Here is a 17500-nt window from a genome sequence, read left to right on the forward strand (position 1 = left end):
TACCAGCCTAAACACTTACTGACTCACACCTAATTAACCTAACGAAATAAAGTAGGAGGGGCAATGGGCAGCTAGTCGCAGCTAACTTACCTATCCTGCTTAATGTACTACCCCCTTATGGCCTTATCCTCGCCTAAACAATCATTCGTTTTTTTTTGTTTTTGTTTTTTTTTTATTTTATTTCATGAGAGTACTGAGCGAAGTTGCACTCCATCCTCCGGATCAACGCTCCTGCCCAGCACTCTTCCAGTGATCTGGGGAGGGGAAACAAAAGGTTCCACAAAAACACAACACTTATACTTTACATTCCTACTCTAAGCCTTAATGACACTATTCACAGGATATTTACACTTGACCGCCTCCCCCAGTGGATGCTAATAGACCCAGCGTTACCTGGGGAGCCAATTTTCAAATTTGCTTGCCCCAAAATTATGCGGACATCATGCCCTTGCTGCACCTGTCAAGTTGTGCGGGATCGGGTGGGACTCACACATCTTCACAACACTCACACCATGGTCATCATCACATTTCTAGGTCATGGTCCTCATTTTAATCATGCAGGCTGAATCCCGTCGTGGCCGTGGGGTGGGTTACCACAAGATGATGGGGGCATCTCAGGTGCAACCATGCCCACAGGTAAGCTTTAGTCCAACCCGGACGTTTCTCCGCCCCGCTCCCTTTGATTCCCTCCCCCCTGGTAGCCATCAGCTCTAATCCCGTACAACACTCTGGAAGGGGTCTCACTGGCTCCTCTGGCATTCCTGGGTCGCCAAGGTCCTACCCGCCTTGGTCGCCCAACCAGACCCTCTCCCAGTTGCCTCCAGACACTGTCACCATTAGCCACCAGGTGGTGAATCATCTCCGGACCCGACCTATGAAAGGGCATCTCGGATAGACCTGGCGGTTCAGCAGGAGGATTCACCCTCTCCGAGTCTAAAAGTCTATTGGAGGGTCCCTCCATCGCCGGGTACCAGCAATATCGTTGCATGTGTCCTCTTCGCCAGCACCGGAAACAACTCCCCATAAAAGGCCCCCGTGAGTATCGGTGAAATGTCTCTTCCGGTTCCGGACTCCCTCGGCCATAATCAAATTGCTCTATTGGCTGGGCTGGACCCCGCCGCTTTGGCACACTAACTACCGGATTACCCTTTATCAAACTCGACAGTTTCTGGCAAATTTCCTGAAACATTTGGGTAATGCCAATTTCTCCCAGCCCCTCTCCTTGATCCTGGATCTCCGCCTGTCGGACCATCACCGATAGCCTCTCGGGCACCCGACCCGGCCGCCTCCACGAGGCCAGCCTGGCTGCGCACTCAGCCGCTCGGTGAACGGTGGGTGGATCCTGTAGCTCCACTAGCGCTCGGACCTCAGGGTCCGGAAGAGCAGCTAAAAATTTCTCGAGTGCCAGTCTGTCCCATGCCTCCACTGTAAGGTCCCGATATGTGATCCTGACTGATTGGTAAATGTCCTGTGCCAGCTCCTGCACTGTCTCACCCGGCTTTAATCTGCGGTGCTGGAGCTGGGCCCGCACCAGATCACAGTTTGCCGCGAACCCAAACCGACGGCTCAACGCCTCGCAGATGTGGGAGCTGGTCAACATCCCCTCCGCGATCACGTTTAACACATCTGCGGCTGGTCCCTGCAACGTTGCCACCTAATTCCCTGTACGTTCCCGCTCATTCCACCCGTTTAGTCGGGAAATGCACTCAAATTGCGTCAGAAAAGCTTCAACGCTCCCTGACCCGTCGAAATTTACCAGGGGGATCAATTTTACGGTGGCCCTCTTCTCAGTTTCTCCCTTGTCCGAATCCAGCCCAGGGATCAAACACCCTTGTGGCTGCGTATCCAATTTCGGAGCCCACTGTGGCCAAAGATGTTTTGTGGTGAGGGTCTCATGGGTCAATTTTGCCTCCTGTTCCAAACGTTGAATGGACCGATTCACCTCTTCCCACAGGATCTTCTGGGCCCGCACAACCTCCTCCAAGGCTCCGTCGCGAGTTTGTAGCTGCTCCTCAACCAACCCGGACACTCTACTTACAAAAGACGGCTCTACCAGGCCTTTATCCAAGACTTCATCTTGGCTCATAATTTTATTTTGTTCGTCCAAACGAGCCTCCAATCCTTTTACCTCCTCCGCCAAATTCATCCCTTGCTTCCTCAGCTCTCCCCACTCTTCAACTTGCAGCTGCATACGAGCATCCACACAGGCACGATGACGTTCCAGGCTTTCATCCACTTTATCAACCCGAATGTTCATTGCATCAATTTTATCTACCAATTTTTTCCGTGTATTTTCCCCCTCCAATGTAATTTCTACCTTTGTTTCCTCCAATCTATCCTCGAATTTACTTTGTATTTCTCCCAATTTAACATCCACACACTCCTGCATCTCAGTTTTCATTTTCTCCATCTTTTCCCCCAATTCATCCCTCATTAAATCAATCCGTGCACCCAACTGTTCCCCCATTACCCCCAATCGATCCACCATCTCTGCCCTCTGTGCCGTCATGTCTGCCCTCTGTGTCACGAATTGATTTTCTATTTGTGCCGTCATGTCTGCCATTTGTGCCCCCTGTGCCGTCATGTCTGCCCTCTGTGTCACGAATTGATTTTCTATTTGTGCCGTCATTTCTGCCATTTGTGCCCCCTGTGCCGTCATTTTTGCCCCCTGTGCTGTAATTGCACTCATTAAACGTTCCAACATTGTCCAGATCGTCATCGTGCCGGTTTCCGGCGCTGCCGGCTCCGTTACGGGCGATGAAGCACGGTCCACGCTCGGAATGGGGGAGGTTCGAACCCTACCCCCGTCTCTCCCCTCTTCCCCCGACTCGCTGCCAGACACGTGGCCTTCCTCCTCAAACATCTGCACATCCGCCATGGTGCAGAAGTCCCGTTTGCCGCCAATTAATTTAAATTTGAAAAATCCCGCCAAAATTTTCCCGCGCTCGCGCGCTTTTCTGAAGTAATTTTATATTCCAATTCGTGGCGAGATTTTAATCTTGGTATATTCTCCCGATACCAAATATAATTTAGAGGGGTTCGAACATCCAACACCCTGACACCAATGTGACGTCCACGGGACTTGAACAGTCCCGCCAACGTAGAATGAGCCGAAACGATGGAGGCGATTTATTTGTTTATAACCCAAACATGGCGGTTCTAGTCGCTCTACCGCAAATGGGACGAGGAAGGTGGCACGAGTCGCTTTTCACTGAGTTGATGATGTTTATTTGTTTTTATTTTCACCAGAAATAACAAGACTCGGCAAGAAGAGGGATCCGAGGCGATTCGACGGGATGGTGTGGGATCGGGCGTGGGGAAAAAACACAGACAATTCCAATGAATATACAGTTCTCAATCCCTCTAAGGCGCCAAACACACACACACACACACACACACACACACACACACACACACACACACACACACACACACACACACACACACACACACACACACACACACACACACACACACACACACACACACACACACACACACCATAGCTATCTCTGGTGGTCAGGCTGGACCGTGGTGTGGACGCAACTGTACCTGGATCGGCGCCGGACGAGCTGGCCTTGCTCTCGTCAGGGGGGAGCAGGAGAAACCGTGGTGCTGTCGACCTCCTGGTCTTGGCCCAAGTCCGCTCACAGCCGCCAGGGAACCAGTTCTGGCGCCAAGCCGTGAGCAGGAGAGGGAGGCAGGTCCGCCCGCTGCCCGACCCCGTACTCCGAGTCAGCAGAACCCCAGAGCCAACCGAGGCGAGGCACGAGGCTCGGCAAGGGTCCCAGACACGATCAAGAGCACGATCGACTCAGCACAGCAACCAGGACGCTCTCTGCCACCACAGCTTCCACACCAAAAAAAACACGATCGTTCTGGTTGTAATCTTCTTCTTCTTCTTCTTCTTCTTTTTCGACCCCGAACAGAACCTTTTTATCCTTCATCCTCGTCACTCCCAATCGAGCCGTTTATTGGCCCACCGCCATCGCCTTCCGCCAATCATGATCACGGGGCGGAGCCATCCGCTGCACTGTCCTGTGACGTCACGGCCAGTCTCCAGAGAATACAAAAAGGGGTTTACGCAGACACACTTACCCTATCCCGTGTCCCTATCTAATTACGTGACAATTATCATCTCCCCCCTTGAAGAAATTAACATTTACTAGACAACTTATCACCACTGAATCGCTACTTATTACATCAAGATCCTGGTAAACTCGAACAGCATGGCATACCCAATTAAACATCCTAATTACCCTTTGAATGCATACCCCCCCTCAAACGTAACAATATATATATATATATATATATATATATATATATATATATATATATATATATATATATATATATATATATATATATATATATATATATATATATATATATACATACACATACATATACATACATATATATATATATATATATATATATATATATATATATATATATATATATATATATATATATATACACATACATATACATATATATATATATATATATATATATATATATATATATATATATATATCTTCTTCTTCTTCTTCTTCTTTCGGCTGCTCCCGTTAGGGGTCGCCACAGCGGATCATCCATATGATCCGCATAGTGATTTGGCATATGTTTTACGCCGGATGCCCTTCCTGACGCAACCCTGGTAGCCTCTTACGACACAGGGATATATATATATATATATATATATATATATATATATATATATATATATATATATATATATATATGTATACATATATATATATATATATATATATATACATATATTTATATATATATATATACATATATATATATATACATACATATATATATACATATATATATATATATATATATATATATATATATATATATATATATATATATATATATATATATATATATATATATATATATATATATATATATATATAGATATATATATATATATATATATATATATATATATATATATATATATATATATATATATATATATATATATATATATATATATATATATATATATATATATATATATACATTGGGGAGAACAAGTCTTTGATACACTGCCGATTTTGTAGGTTTTCCCACTTACAAAGCACGTAGAGGTCTGTAATTTTTATCATAGGTACACTTCAACTGTGAAAGATGGAGTCTAAAACAAAAATCCTGAAAATCACATTGTATGATTTTTAAATAATTAATTTGCATTTTATTGCATGAAATAAGTATTTGATCACCGACCAACCAGTAAGAATTCCTGCTCTCACAGACCTGTTAGTTTTGTCTTTAAGAAGCCCTCCCATTCTCCACTCATTACCTGTATTAACTGCACCTGTTTGAACTCGTTATTTGCATAAAAGACAGCTGTCCACACTCAATCAATCAGACTCCATCCTCTCCACAATGGGCAAGACCAGAGAGCTGTCTAAGAACATCAGGGACAAAATTGTAGACTTGCACAAGGCTGGGATGGGCTACAGGACAATAGGCAAGCAGCTTGGTGAGAAGGCAACAACTGTTGGTGCAATTATTAGAAAATGGAAGAAGTTCAAGATAACAGTCAATCACCCTCGGTCTGGGGCTCCATGCAAGATCTCACCCCGTGGAGCTTCAATGATCATGAGAAAGGTGAGAGATCAGCCCAGAACTACACAGCAGGACCTGATCAATGACCTGAAGAGAGCTGGGACCACAGTATCAAAGAAAACCATAAGTAACACACCATGCCGTCATGGATTAAAATCTTGCAGTGCAAGCTAGGTCCCTCTGCTCAAGCAAGCGCATGTCCAGGCCCGTCTGAAGTTTGCCAATGACCATCTGGATGATCCAGAGGAGGAATGGGAGAAGGTCATGTGGTCTGATGAGACCAAAATAGAGCTTTTTGGTTTAAACTCCACTCGCCGTGTTTGGAGGGAGAAGAAGGATGAGTACAACCCCAAGAACACCATCCCAACCGTGAAGCATGGAGGTGGAAACATCATTCTTTGGGGATGCTTTTCTGCAAAGGGGACAGGACGACTGCACCGTATTGAGGGGAGGATGGATGGGGCCATGTATCGCGAGATCTTGGCCAACAACCTCCTTCCCTCAACAAGAGCATTGAAGATGGGGCGTGGCTGGGTCTTCCAGCATGACAACGACCCGAAACACACAGCCAGGGCAACTAAGGAGTGGCTCCGTAAGAAGCATCTCAAGGTCCTGGAGTGGCCTAGCCAGTCTCCAGACCTGAACCCAATGGAAAATCTTTGGAGGGAGCTGAAAGTCTGTGTTGCCCAGCGACAGCTCCGAAACCTGAAGGATCTGGAGAAGATCTGTATGGAGGAGTGGGCCAAAATCCCTGCTGCGGTCTGTGCAAACCTGGTTAAGAACAACAGGAAACTGTAATTGCAAACAAAGGTTTCTGTACCAAATATTAAGTTCTGTTTTTCTGATGTATCAAATACTTATTTCATGCAATAAAATGCAAATTAATTATTTAAAAATCAAACAATGTGATTTTCAGGATTTTTGTTTTAGATTCCGTCATTCACAGTTGAAGTGTACCTCTGATAAAAATTACAGACCTCTACGTGCTTTGTAAGTGGGAAAACCTGCAAAATCGGCAGTGTATCAAATAGTTGTTCTCCCCACTGTACATATATATATATATATATATATATATATATATATATATATATATATATATATATATATATATATATATATATATATATATATATATATATATATATATATGAACACAAGGTGAATGCACCCGGCGCTGCCCAGGTTCTTTTTGAATGAATTTAAACTTCTATACATATGTCTGACGCGAGCACATATCAGTTCCCTATTGGACCATGGCAGTCATAGGCTAAGGGGGTTGGTGAGGGGGAAACACCCCCCCCCCCAGAAGAGGGGCCTTGCCACATAGCCTATAACCTTCCCAGGGCCCATCCCGACATTTTTTGTTTCAGTGGTGAGCTCCTATCTTCCCCTTTCAGGAGATTAGTGCGTGCAGACAAACAAACAAACAAAAATTGTAAATCATATGTTAGATATATTGTATATGGCGTTGGCCCCATGTCAATCGGCTGAACTTGAAAAATTAACATTACGAAATCAGGTGATGACGTCATAATTCGGAAACCGGAAGTCGGAAGTACAATTCTTTTACATCGGGACACTCCCGGGTACATTTTCTGTCACCATATGAAGTTTGGTGAGGATCAGTCCAGTATTTTTCGTGTGCATAGGTCACAGACAAACACACAATCACACAAACAGACACACTTTCAACTATGTATATATATATATATATATATATATATATATATATATATATATATATATATATATATATATATATATATATATATATATATATATATATATATATATATATATATATTAAAGAAAGAACCACCCACATCTCTCACCTGTAAATGGAGGGAATCCAGGTCAGGTCAGGTCTGGGAGCATGTGCCAGAGCTTCCCTCCAGCACTACAGGGGCCTCCGTCTGGCCATTCCCCAGGCAGATGAGTGGCCCATCTCCATCTCCTTGATATGCTGATCAATCCGCTGCAACCACGAGGCACGTGGTCGGCCCTTTGGCCTTTGCCACTCACGAGGCTCCCTCGTTGAAAGAATATGATGAGTAGGATAAGCGTCAGGAAAACGAGCCACATGTCCATACAGCTGCAGCTGACGGTCACAAACTATGCAAGTAACAAATCTCATTTGCATCTCTCTCAGCAACCACTCATTGGACACAAAGTCCCACCAGAGATCGCCAAGGATTCTCCAAAGAGACCTGCCACCAAAGGAATTAAGCCGCCATCTCAGAACATTAGTCAGAGTCCAAGTCCCACATACGTAGAGCAAAACTGGAAGCACCAATAACCGGAAGACTCAGACTTTCGTCCTCCTGCACAGGCACCGGTAGTGTCACACCACATGATCCAGTGATTCCATGACTCCCGAGACCCGACCCAGACATCTGTTGATTGATGGTTCACAGCCAGTAGAGACCTGAATAAAACTGCCAAGGTAAGTGAATATCTCCGTGACCTCAACATCCTCAGCAAAAACATGTACAGACAAGATAGTATCATCCAAGATGTCATTGAAAGCCTTGATCTTAGTTTTGACCCAGGAAACCCGTAATCCCAGCGGCTCCGACGTGTCATTCAGCACCTCGAGGAACCCCAAAAGGATATCTCGAGTCTCCGCAAAGAAGACTGCATCATCTACAAAATCAATGTTAGATATCTTAACATTGCCAAATGATGCACCGCAGCTTGGTCTCTCTGACATCCTCCCAAGAATCCAGTCGATAAAAGCGCTGAAAAGTGTGGGGCCAGTACATGCCCCTGACGAACTCCAGTAAAAACTGAAAATAAGTCAGAGATTGTATCACCACATCGCACAGACCTCTCAGTTCCAGAGTATAGTTTAGACATCAGATTGATCAGTTTTGGTGGCACCCCCACGAAGACAAAGTATCCTTCAGAAGGCATCCCGATTCGCTGAATCGAACACTTTGCAGATATCAACATCGGCTGCAAGCAGCCCCTGCCGAAAAATCTCGCCTGCGTTCGGTCAGGACCCAAAGAGCAAGGATGCGGTCCATTGTTGACCTCTTTCTTTGGTATAAAGCCTGACTGCTCTGGACGCTGGTGCTCAAACAGATGGTGGCGAACCCTATCAAGAATTATCCAAGCAAAGACCTTGCCCGGCACTGAGAGTAGCAGCACCTCTCGGTAGTTGTTGCAGGCCTGGCGATCACACTTCCCTTTCCAGAGAGGGACAACAAGGACCCTCTTCCAGTCATTTGGGATGATGCTTGTGTTCCAGGCAGAACACACAACTGCATGCAACGACACGAGTGCATTTCCACCAGGCTTGAGAAGTTCAGCATGGATGCCACAGATCCCAGGAAATTTACCCATTTTCATCTGGTTCATCGCAGCCTGTTTCCACAAACAACAGTGTATCACAGTTGATTGGAGAGTCAGCAATCGGTCAGAGATCTATTAACACCATGGGCATCCAACTTGACAGCTGGTGGATCAGCCTGATACAGCTTCTCAAAGTAACCAGTCCAGCTGGCCTTCACTTCGGACTCCTCTGTCAAGAGCCCAACACCCTCCACTCCAACTGCAGTTCACCGAGGGATGGGCTTGGATGAACGCAATGCGTGAATTCCACTGTAAGCAGGACAAGAATCACTTGATCACAGGTGATGCTCTACTCTCTCACAGATTCCTCGCACATACGCCTCCTTGTCCACCCTGAGTACACGTACAGTTTTACGCCTCAGCTCCCTGAACAGCTCAGCTCTGCCATTAAGCCTGGCCCTGGGACTCTGGTCAAATGCTATCGTGTCCTGAAAGAGACAAAATTCTTCTTCGCCCTCCGGTGAGTTCAAAGACATCCACCGGCAACATCAAGGACGGTGGCCTTGAAGGCACTTCACAACTCTTCAGGATTCCCCAAAGCACCCACCCCCCCCCAAATTCCCACTCAGCCTGTTTGTAAACTCCTCAGCTACCCTCTCATCCTTGAGCTTGTCAACATGCAGCCAAGGTTGGGATGGTACCATTCTCCCAGATTTAAGCTGCAACTTTAGAGTTGCTACAACAAGCCTGTGGTTGGTATTAAGGAACTGAGCACTCCGGTAGACCCTGCAGTTCTGGATCATCCTCCAGCGACCATCAATGAGCACATGGTCAATCTCCTTTGCCAAACCACCAGAGTTGGAATACCAATTTCTTGCAAAGTCAAGGAACTTAGTGCTATTCTGGTTCACAGTTCTAGACCCATGGGGACCAACACATGTCTCATTTCCATCCCCATCACTCCCAATTGATGCATTGAAATCAACCAAGACAAGAAGACTATCTTGTCTGGAGCACTGAACAACCACAGACTCGAGCATGGCATAGAATGCATCCTTCACGGTGAGATCACTCGCCTCAGTCGGAGCATAGACAGAGACCAGGGAAACGACACCCACGAAGTGACGAATCCTTCGTCTCATAATACGCTCGTTGACCAGTGTTACCTCAATTCTTATTGGATTCAGCATATTGGACACAGCTACAGCAACTCCTTTGGCATGGTAATCATCAGAGCGACCAGACTAATAGGAGGTGTAACCACCCGCCATGATCTCGCCACTATCCGGTCTCCGAATCTCATTGAGTGTTGCAATACTGATGTCCAAATGCTTGAGCTCAGATGATAACAGAGACAGGTGATCATCCTCTCTTAGGGATCGGATATTCCAGGCAACCACCCGACGGGACAGCCTCAGGTTAAGCCAAGGAGACCGTCATCTGGTGGGACGACACCTCAGCACTACCCAGACCCACACGACCACAATCTCACCCGGGAAGGTTACCCCATGGTTTTCCTCCTGTCATCAAAGAGTGGGTGTCCCGAAGGCTTTTCCCCCTCCCGTCATCTCGTGAGCTGCCCTGCGAAGAGCATCTGCAGAGGAGGTACTCCCACAGAGTGGGTTTTCAGATTTATTTGTGGTACATTTTGCGGACCGAAGGGTTTTCGGTGGCCAGAGTGCAAATCCTACCACCAACCTCCTGAAAAAAGCAACCCAACTGCAGGAGGATGTCCGCACACAGTTGGGCACTAGATATGGATGGGCGTTGGCTCACTCGGAGCTCTTCCGCCCTTTTTTAGGTTTTGGTTTTTAATCCTGTTGGCTGTCCATATCCATACACACTCCTCACCAGGAAAGCTGGTGGCGAAGACGGTTTTGTCACAGACAACCCGACCATGAAACAGGTTAGTACAGTTTTGCATGATACCTGTAACAAATCACAGATCTAATCTGGCCTAACCTGACACTAAACCCATGTGACTTGGATTATATAAATAATTGACACCTCCAACACTCCTCGAGCTGAAGAAGCTGCTAAAAGCAACCCAAGAAGGCCTACACAAGGTAAGCGCTTTGCTGTTTCAAACCCTTCACAGAATTCCTCCACAACTATAAAGATGTTCACACATAGTACACACTTGACAATCCCAATGCTGCACACTCCCCTCAGCTGCTGGACCGATTTCATTACCTATTGGCGAATCATCAGCGACAGCGCAGACAGCAATGCATACCAGTGAGCCTCCCAAACATTTACCATGTGCAAATGTCAAAAGCTGTCAATATATCTCTACAAATAAAAGGCAATGTGTGTGTGTGTGTGTGTGTGTGTGTGTGTGTGTGTGTGTCAGTGTGTGTGTGTGTGTGTGTCCGTGTGTGTATGTGTGTGTGTGTGTGTATGTCAGAGTGTGTGTGTGTGTGTGTGTATGTCAGAGTGTGTGTGTGTGCGTGTGTGTGTGTGTGTGTGTGTGTGTGTGTGTGTGTGTGTGTGTGTGTGTGTATATGTCAGTGTGTGTGTGTGTGTGTGTGTGTGTGTGTGTGTGTGTGTGTATATATGTCAGTGTGTGTGTGTGTGTGTGTGTATGCGTGTGTATGTCAGTGTGTGTGTGTGTGTGTGTGTGTGTGTGTGTGTGTGTGTGTGTGTCAGTGTGTGTGTGCGTGTATCAGTGTGTCTTCTCCATAACTCCAAAACTATCAAACCAAGTAGCCTGAAACTTTGCATGCATACTCAGAAAACTCCAAGAAGGGCAAGAGTGAAAATTGGGCGTTTAAGTTCATTAAAACACCCCTGTTGAAGATAAATAATGGCCTTATTTAATTATATTCTTCATCAGGCGATCCTCGGCCACCTCGCTGTTCGGGGTCTTAAGGCCTTTCCTGGGTAACCTCGCTGGGGTCTGAAGCCCCCATGTTTTTTGACCTGCTCAACCTTGCATTGACTTGGAACAGGCAGCAATGATTTCTGAAGGATAAAGTTTTTTTTTCACTTTCCTCACTCATTTCGAATGCCTGTTCATCATAGCTACAAATCGCTGTGAACATCACTTTTGTAAGTACGATAAGTTTTCAAATTATGAGCTTGGAGGGATTTCATACATTATATGAAACGATTTTCCACGATCCACTCTCACGGACTAATTAAAGGATATCATCAAAATATTATTTCGCTTTTTAGAATCGGATGTCGTCTGGACTAAGTAAATGTCAAAATCTGTTGTGAAATTTGATAATTTAAAGAAATGAGTCTTGTAACAAAGGGCCCTGTCACACTTTGACGTTTTAGCCAGCATATGGCAAGGTATCAAAATGTATGTAAAACGCTGGCGTACGCTGAACTATTGATGTTTTTAAAAAAAGTTTTGGGCGTATAATAACGTGTTGGACGTATGCATAACGTATTAGTAACGTACACAGAAAGTTTCAATCACATATAGATAACTTATACCAACGAATGCTGAGCGTGTTGGCGGCGTTCACAACCTATGCTCAACAATAGTCTAACTTACGCATAGCGCGGCAGCGTATCGCCGACGATCACGTGGCGTAGGCTATTAATAGGCTGCGGCTCAACGATTCAAATCATAACCACACTAGTCATCGAAGTGTGAAGCCGGTCACACCTTGACGTTTTAGCCAGCGTATGCCGACGTATGAAAAATTTGCCGAACCTAAGCTAACACACGTCAAATACGTTATGGGAAAGTTTTGTATACGTTAAGAACATGCTGGCATACATCGTCGTACGCTGGCAGACATCGTACTACGCTGGCATACGTCGTCATACGCCAAGAAATTTTCAGCATGTTGAAAATTTCTCGACGTACTCGGCATATGATACACGTTCAGCATACGCTGGCATAAGTTGTTGGCACGTTATGCGATCGTTGACACACGTCGACACACGTTACTTGTACTTTACTCATAAGTCGAAACATGTCGACGTAATGGTTAGCGTCAGTGTTCCAGACTCCCTGGTTTTTAAAAAAAAATTATTTTCTTCGGTATGACGGTGATGTTGACACTTCGATTTCTAGTGCGGTTATGATTTAAATCGTTAAGCGGCAGCCTATTAATTATATTATATTATAACCACACTATAAATCGAAGTGTCAACATCACCGTCACACCGAAGAAAAAAAAATAAAAAAATTTAAAAAACCAGGGAGTCTGGAACACTGACGCTAACCATTACCTTGACGTGTTTCGACTTATGAGTAACGTGTGTCGACGTGTCAACGATCGCGTAACGTGCCCACAACACGTTACTCATAGGTGAGAAATAAGTTTCGGGTACACTAAACATTACCTCGACGTGTTTTGACTTATGAGTAACTTACAAGTAACATGTGTCGACGTGTGTCAACGATCGCATAACGTGCTTACAACTTATGGCCAAGCGTATGCGGAACGTGCGAGTCATACGCTGCCATACGTCGGGAAATTTCAAGCATGGAAAATTTGTTTAACACCTCGGCGTACTACGACGTATGCCAGCGTACAAAGACATATGCCAGCGTACTACGAAAAAAACCAGCGTACAACGACATATGCCAGCGTGCTCTTAACGTATACAAAATTACCCATAACGTATTCGACGTGTGCCTGCGTTTTAGCCAAATTTTGCATACGTCAGGCATACGCTGGCTAAATCGTCAAGGTGTGACAGGGCCTTAAGCCGATACACCTATTTCCTTTTAGCAAGCAAATCTATGTTCCCTCCTCCATGCACACACAACAAAATGTGAAATTTCCAAAGCATTAAACTTATCTTTTTCTCCTGTTTGCATATCGAGTGAACAAAAAATTTATGAACGTACCAAAATTAAACAGCTTCATTGACTGCGACACCTCATGCCCTGTCCCTCAGAGGGATTGCCTTTCCACAGCGTCTGCCAGATCTGTCTCTATTTTCGGAGATTTCGCGAGGTGCTCTACAGGGAATCAAAGTCACGCTGAGCGAATCGTTCACTCCCTGCAGATGCTTTTGCTGTGCTACGTCATCCTGAGCGAGTGGTTCGTGCCCAGTCACCCTGAGCGAGTGGTTCATGCTCCGTCACCCTGAGTGAGTGGTTCATGCTCCGTCACCCTGAGCGAGTGGTTCATGCTCCATCACCTTAAGCGAGTGGTTCGTTCCCCGTTACCCTGAGTGAGTGGTTCGTGCTCTGTCACCCTGAACGAGTGGTTCATGCTCCATCACCCTGAGTGAGTGGTTCATGCTCCATAACCCTGAGTGAGTGGTTCATGCTCCGTCACCTTGAGCGAGTGGTTCGTGCTCTGTTACCCTGAGCGAGTGGTCCTTGCCCCATCACCCTGAGCGAGTGGTTCATGCTCCATCACCCTGAGCGAGTGGTTCATGCTCCATCACCCTGAGCGAGTGGTTCATGCTCCATCACCCTGAGCGCGTGGTTCGTCCTCCATCACCCTGAGCGAGTAGTTCATGCTCCGTTACCCTGAGTGAGTGGTTCCTGCTCCATCACCCTGAGTGAGTGGTTCATGCTCCGTCACCCTGAGTGAGTGGTTCGTGCTCCGTCACCCTGAGTGAGTGGTTCGTGCTCCATCACCCTGAGTGAGTGGTTCGTGCTCCATCACCCTGAGTGAGTGGTTCGTGCTCCATCACCCTGAGTGAGTGGTTCGTGCTCCATCACCCTGAGTGAGTGGTTCGTGCTCAGTCACCCTGAGCGAGTGGTTTGTATCATAGAATCCTCAGCATAGAATCAGTTATTTCTTAAGTGTCTGTTTAGTTAAGCATACCATCCTATGCGTGGATAAATATGTGTTGTGCATGTAATAGATGGACCATCCACCTTCCTTAGTGTGCCTCTCACCCCACTGTCCCTTCTCTCTTACATGTTCTTTTCCCTCCCTCTGCCTTTTCTGTGCCCCCCCCCAACCAAGAGAACAAGTTTTGCCAGCGCCATTCGGACTCGTTACACCTGATTGAAAGCAAAGGGCTCCAAAGCCAGGGGAAATTAGTGGATCACCAGGTGTTCACGCTTCCACAAAAGGTGTCCAATGGGCCAGAAGGCTGCATTCAAATTTGTGTTTTGCCAGGCATCCACACCACCTATGAAAGGTGCCCAATTGGCCAGAAGAGCACATGCAAATTTGTGGATCACGAAGCCCTGAAGGCATGGTCAAACACCCAAAGAAGCAAATAAAAGGCAGGGTCTGAAGGCATCTTTTTGGTTTGTAGCATCTTTTTAGTTCTATTATGACTATTGGGATGGGGCACTCGCATTGTTGCTGCGACGAGGAACTACGGGTTTTGGTGCCAGTTGTCCCTGTCTTCTTGTTCGTGGTGATGGCTGAATGAGGAGGAACGACATGGACGTGGCGGAGAACAGCACCGAATCGTCTCAAACGCACCTGTGACGGCTGTCTTGTGGTGGGTGCCTGATGAACTGAGTGTCCAAATAAAGACTTGAGTGGCCTTTCGGCATCCTCCACAACAGTCGTGTGGGAATGACACCTCCTGGTATGATGGGTCCTCCAGCTCCGTTGAGGGACATGTTGAGCTCCGCAGGGTTCATTACGAATGTCAACCAATCTGTCTCATGTTTTTTCCATTTGTCTCCGACTGTCGAATGAGTGCTTGCAAAGAAAACCTGTACATTGATGATCTGTTTCATAGGTCCAAGTATTGGTCATGGGTAACAGAGGTTATACTAGTACAGTGGCCGTTTTGCATGTTTTTTCTTCTTGTAAATTCCCACCTTTTTGCTTGTTGTCAGATACATTCTACAAACCTGACTTGGTCTTTGGGTGGATCCTGTTCAGTTTTGTTCTGACAGTTTCGTCTGATGGTTCTGTAAACTCTGTTAAAGGTAAATTGGTCCAGAGATGTTTGCATCACGTGGTCAGGATACGCTCGGCCCTGATAAGATCGACCATGTGATCGCCGATCAGCACAGCAATCGCTCGTCTCAAGGACCTCCATCTGCACAGTAACGCGGCTCTGGATGTGGGATCAGGCAGTTGGTCTCTGAGGTGGGGTACTGTCTGGGTCATTTTGACACGACTTACAAGATTCGAACCAGGCAACCAGGACAGTCTGGTGACTGCAACAATATATTTTGTTGTCCGACAGAATGGTGCAGGCGCAAGCGTATTTCCCTTTGAGCCATCAAGTTGTTGTTCAATTCCCGACCTGACTATCAACTGTCGGATTGTTGTTTCACCAGAAGTGCATTGCACCAAAAGGTGCTTCTTCCATCTGATGGATGTTAAGCTGGGTATCCCTTCTACTGGTATTATTTTGTGGACGTTAAAATCCCATGGTGTCTTTTGCGAAGAGTATGCGAGTATACCGGCGGCATCCTGAACAAATTAGAAATTTCTGCCACCTTCAATACAATGTCAGACCTGGCCGAAGACTTTCCCTGGATGACCCTCGGAGGAGGGGGAATTATTTGGACCGTTAATGAAATAATGTTTTCTTATAACATCCAGCTCTAGGTGACCATATAGCTAAGATGCGCAGAAAAATTTTCATTACCACAGATCATATGCATAGTGCATATGGATGACATAGATAGAGTAAATTATAAATTGCAGTCGAACTGTGGGATTTGCGCATTTTTAAGGAGAGACGTTGCAGGATGACGAGGGGATTTTGGGACACACTGGGTGTTGACAGGAACGTGTTGGAGATGGGTGGGGGAAATCCAGCAAGATCACTCTATCGTGACAAATACGTTGGTGGACCATAAACCGGAGCGTGAAAAGTCCACTCTTTGCTTCACTGTAGAGCAGATAATTAACTGTGAGCGAGAACGTCCCACAGGCCTTCACACATGGCCGGTCTGGTTTCAATATGCCTGCCATTTCCCCAGGGGCTGTTCCATCAGCCCTCTAACTGGAACCTAAACAGTTGTCGTGTCCCTCGTGGCAGGCGGGACATGCTCTGTCTGCCGGCCCGACGGGTCCATTCCACTGATAAACCTCGACTGAGGCGTCTGTACACTCATTCCACTAATTGTTATGATTTCCTGTTCACGTTTATCGCCGATCCGTAAGAAGGTTTTCCAACATAATTGCAATACACTCTTCAGTGTGCATACTTTGTCGTATTTCACATCCATGTTGACCAGAGAGCAAAAGGGCTGATAGGAAATTTCAGAAGTATAAATACACTCACCTTTGAGCTATTCTCGGTTTGATTCTTGACTTTCACCTTTGTTTCACATCTTTCAGATGGGATCTGTTGTTGAGGACTTGTCTATTGGTTACTCATGTACATTGTAAAGATCCCTGAGCCTTTGGCAAACAAAAGGCCATTGTGTGTGGGAACTCTGAGCAAATGTGAAATTCCTGTCCTGTCGACTAACTTGCAAGGAAGGCAATGGAAAACATCCCAATGCAAGTTCAGCAGGACAGAACCTAAGTAGACCACAAAACAGGAGGACAACAAAGCAAATGGATTAAAGGGTGGAGGGAAGATTTTCATTGAATGACTACAAGGTAACTGCAACTTATGGTATGTCAACTCCTCAGGATTATTTTATGAGGACAAAATACGTGCAATTGCTATTATGTAATGAATATGGGCCTGTCATGTCAATGTCGTACTTTGTGACTCAATACTGTATTATATCTATACCAGCAGATGC

General features: G+C 45.7%; 1 protein-coding gene across 3 annotated transcripts in view; it reads right to left on the reverse strand.

Annotated features, from left to right (window-relative positions):
• LOC147021652 (forkhead box protein F1-like) overlaps positions 1-17500 on the reverse strand; it is a 141480-nt gene that overhangs the window by 39595 nt on the left and 84385 nt on the right. The window contains exon 1 of one of the 3 annotated variants that reach the window (XM_085891837.1): positions 3553-3803. The exons of the other annotated variants lie outside the window; for them this stretch is intronic. The gene's annotated coding sequence lies outside the window, so the exon portion shown is untranslated. Of the gene's footprint in view, positions 1-3552; positions 3804-17500 lie in introns of those variants that run through there. 3 annotated transcript variants of the gene reach the window in all.

The sequence above is a fragment of the Eptatretus burgeri genome, chromosome 8, assembly GCF_056783735.1.
Source record: "Eptatretus burgeri isolate ZD-2024b chromosome 8, Ebu_testis_v1, whole genome shotgun sequence".
In the NCBI taxonomy this organism is placed as follows: Eukaryota; Metazoa; Chordata; class Myxini; order Myxiniformes; family Myxinidae; genus Eptatretus; species Eptatretus burgeri.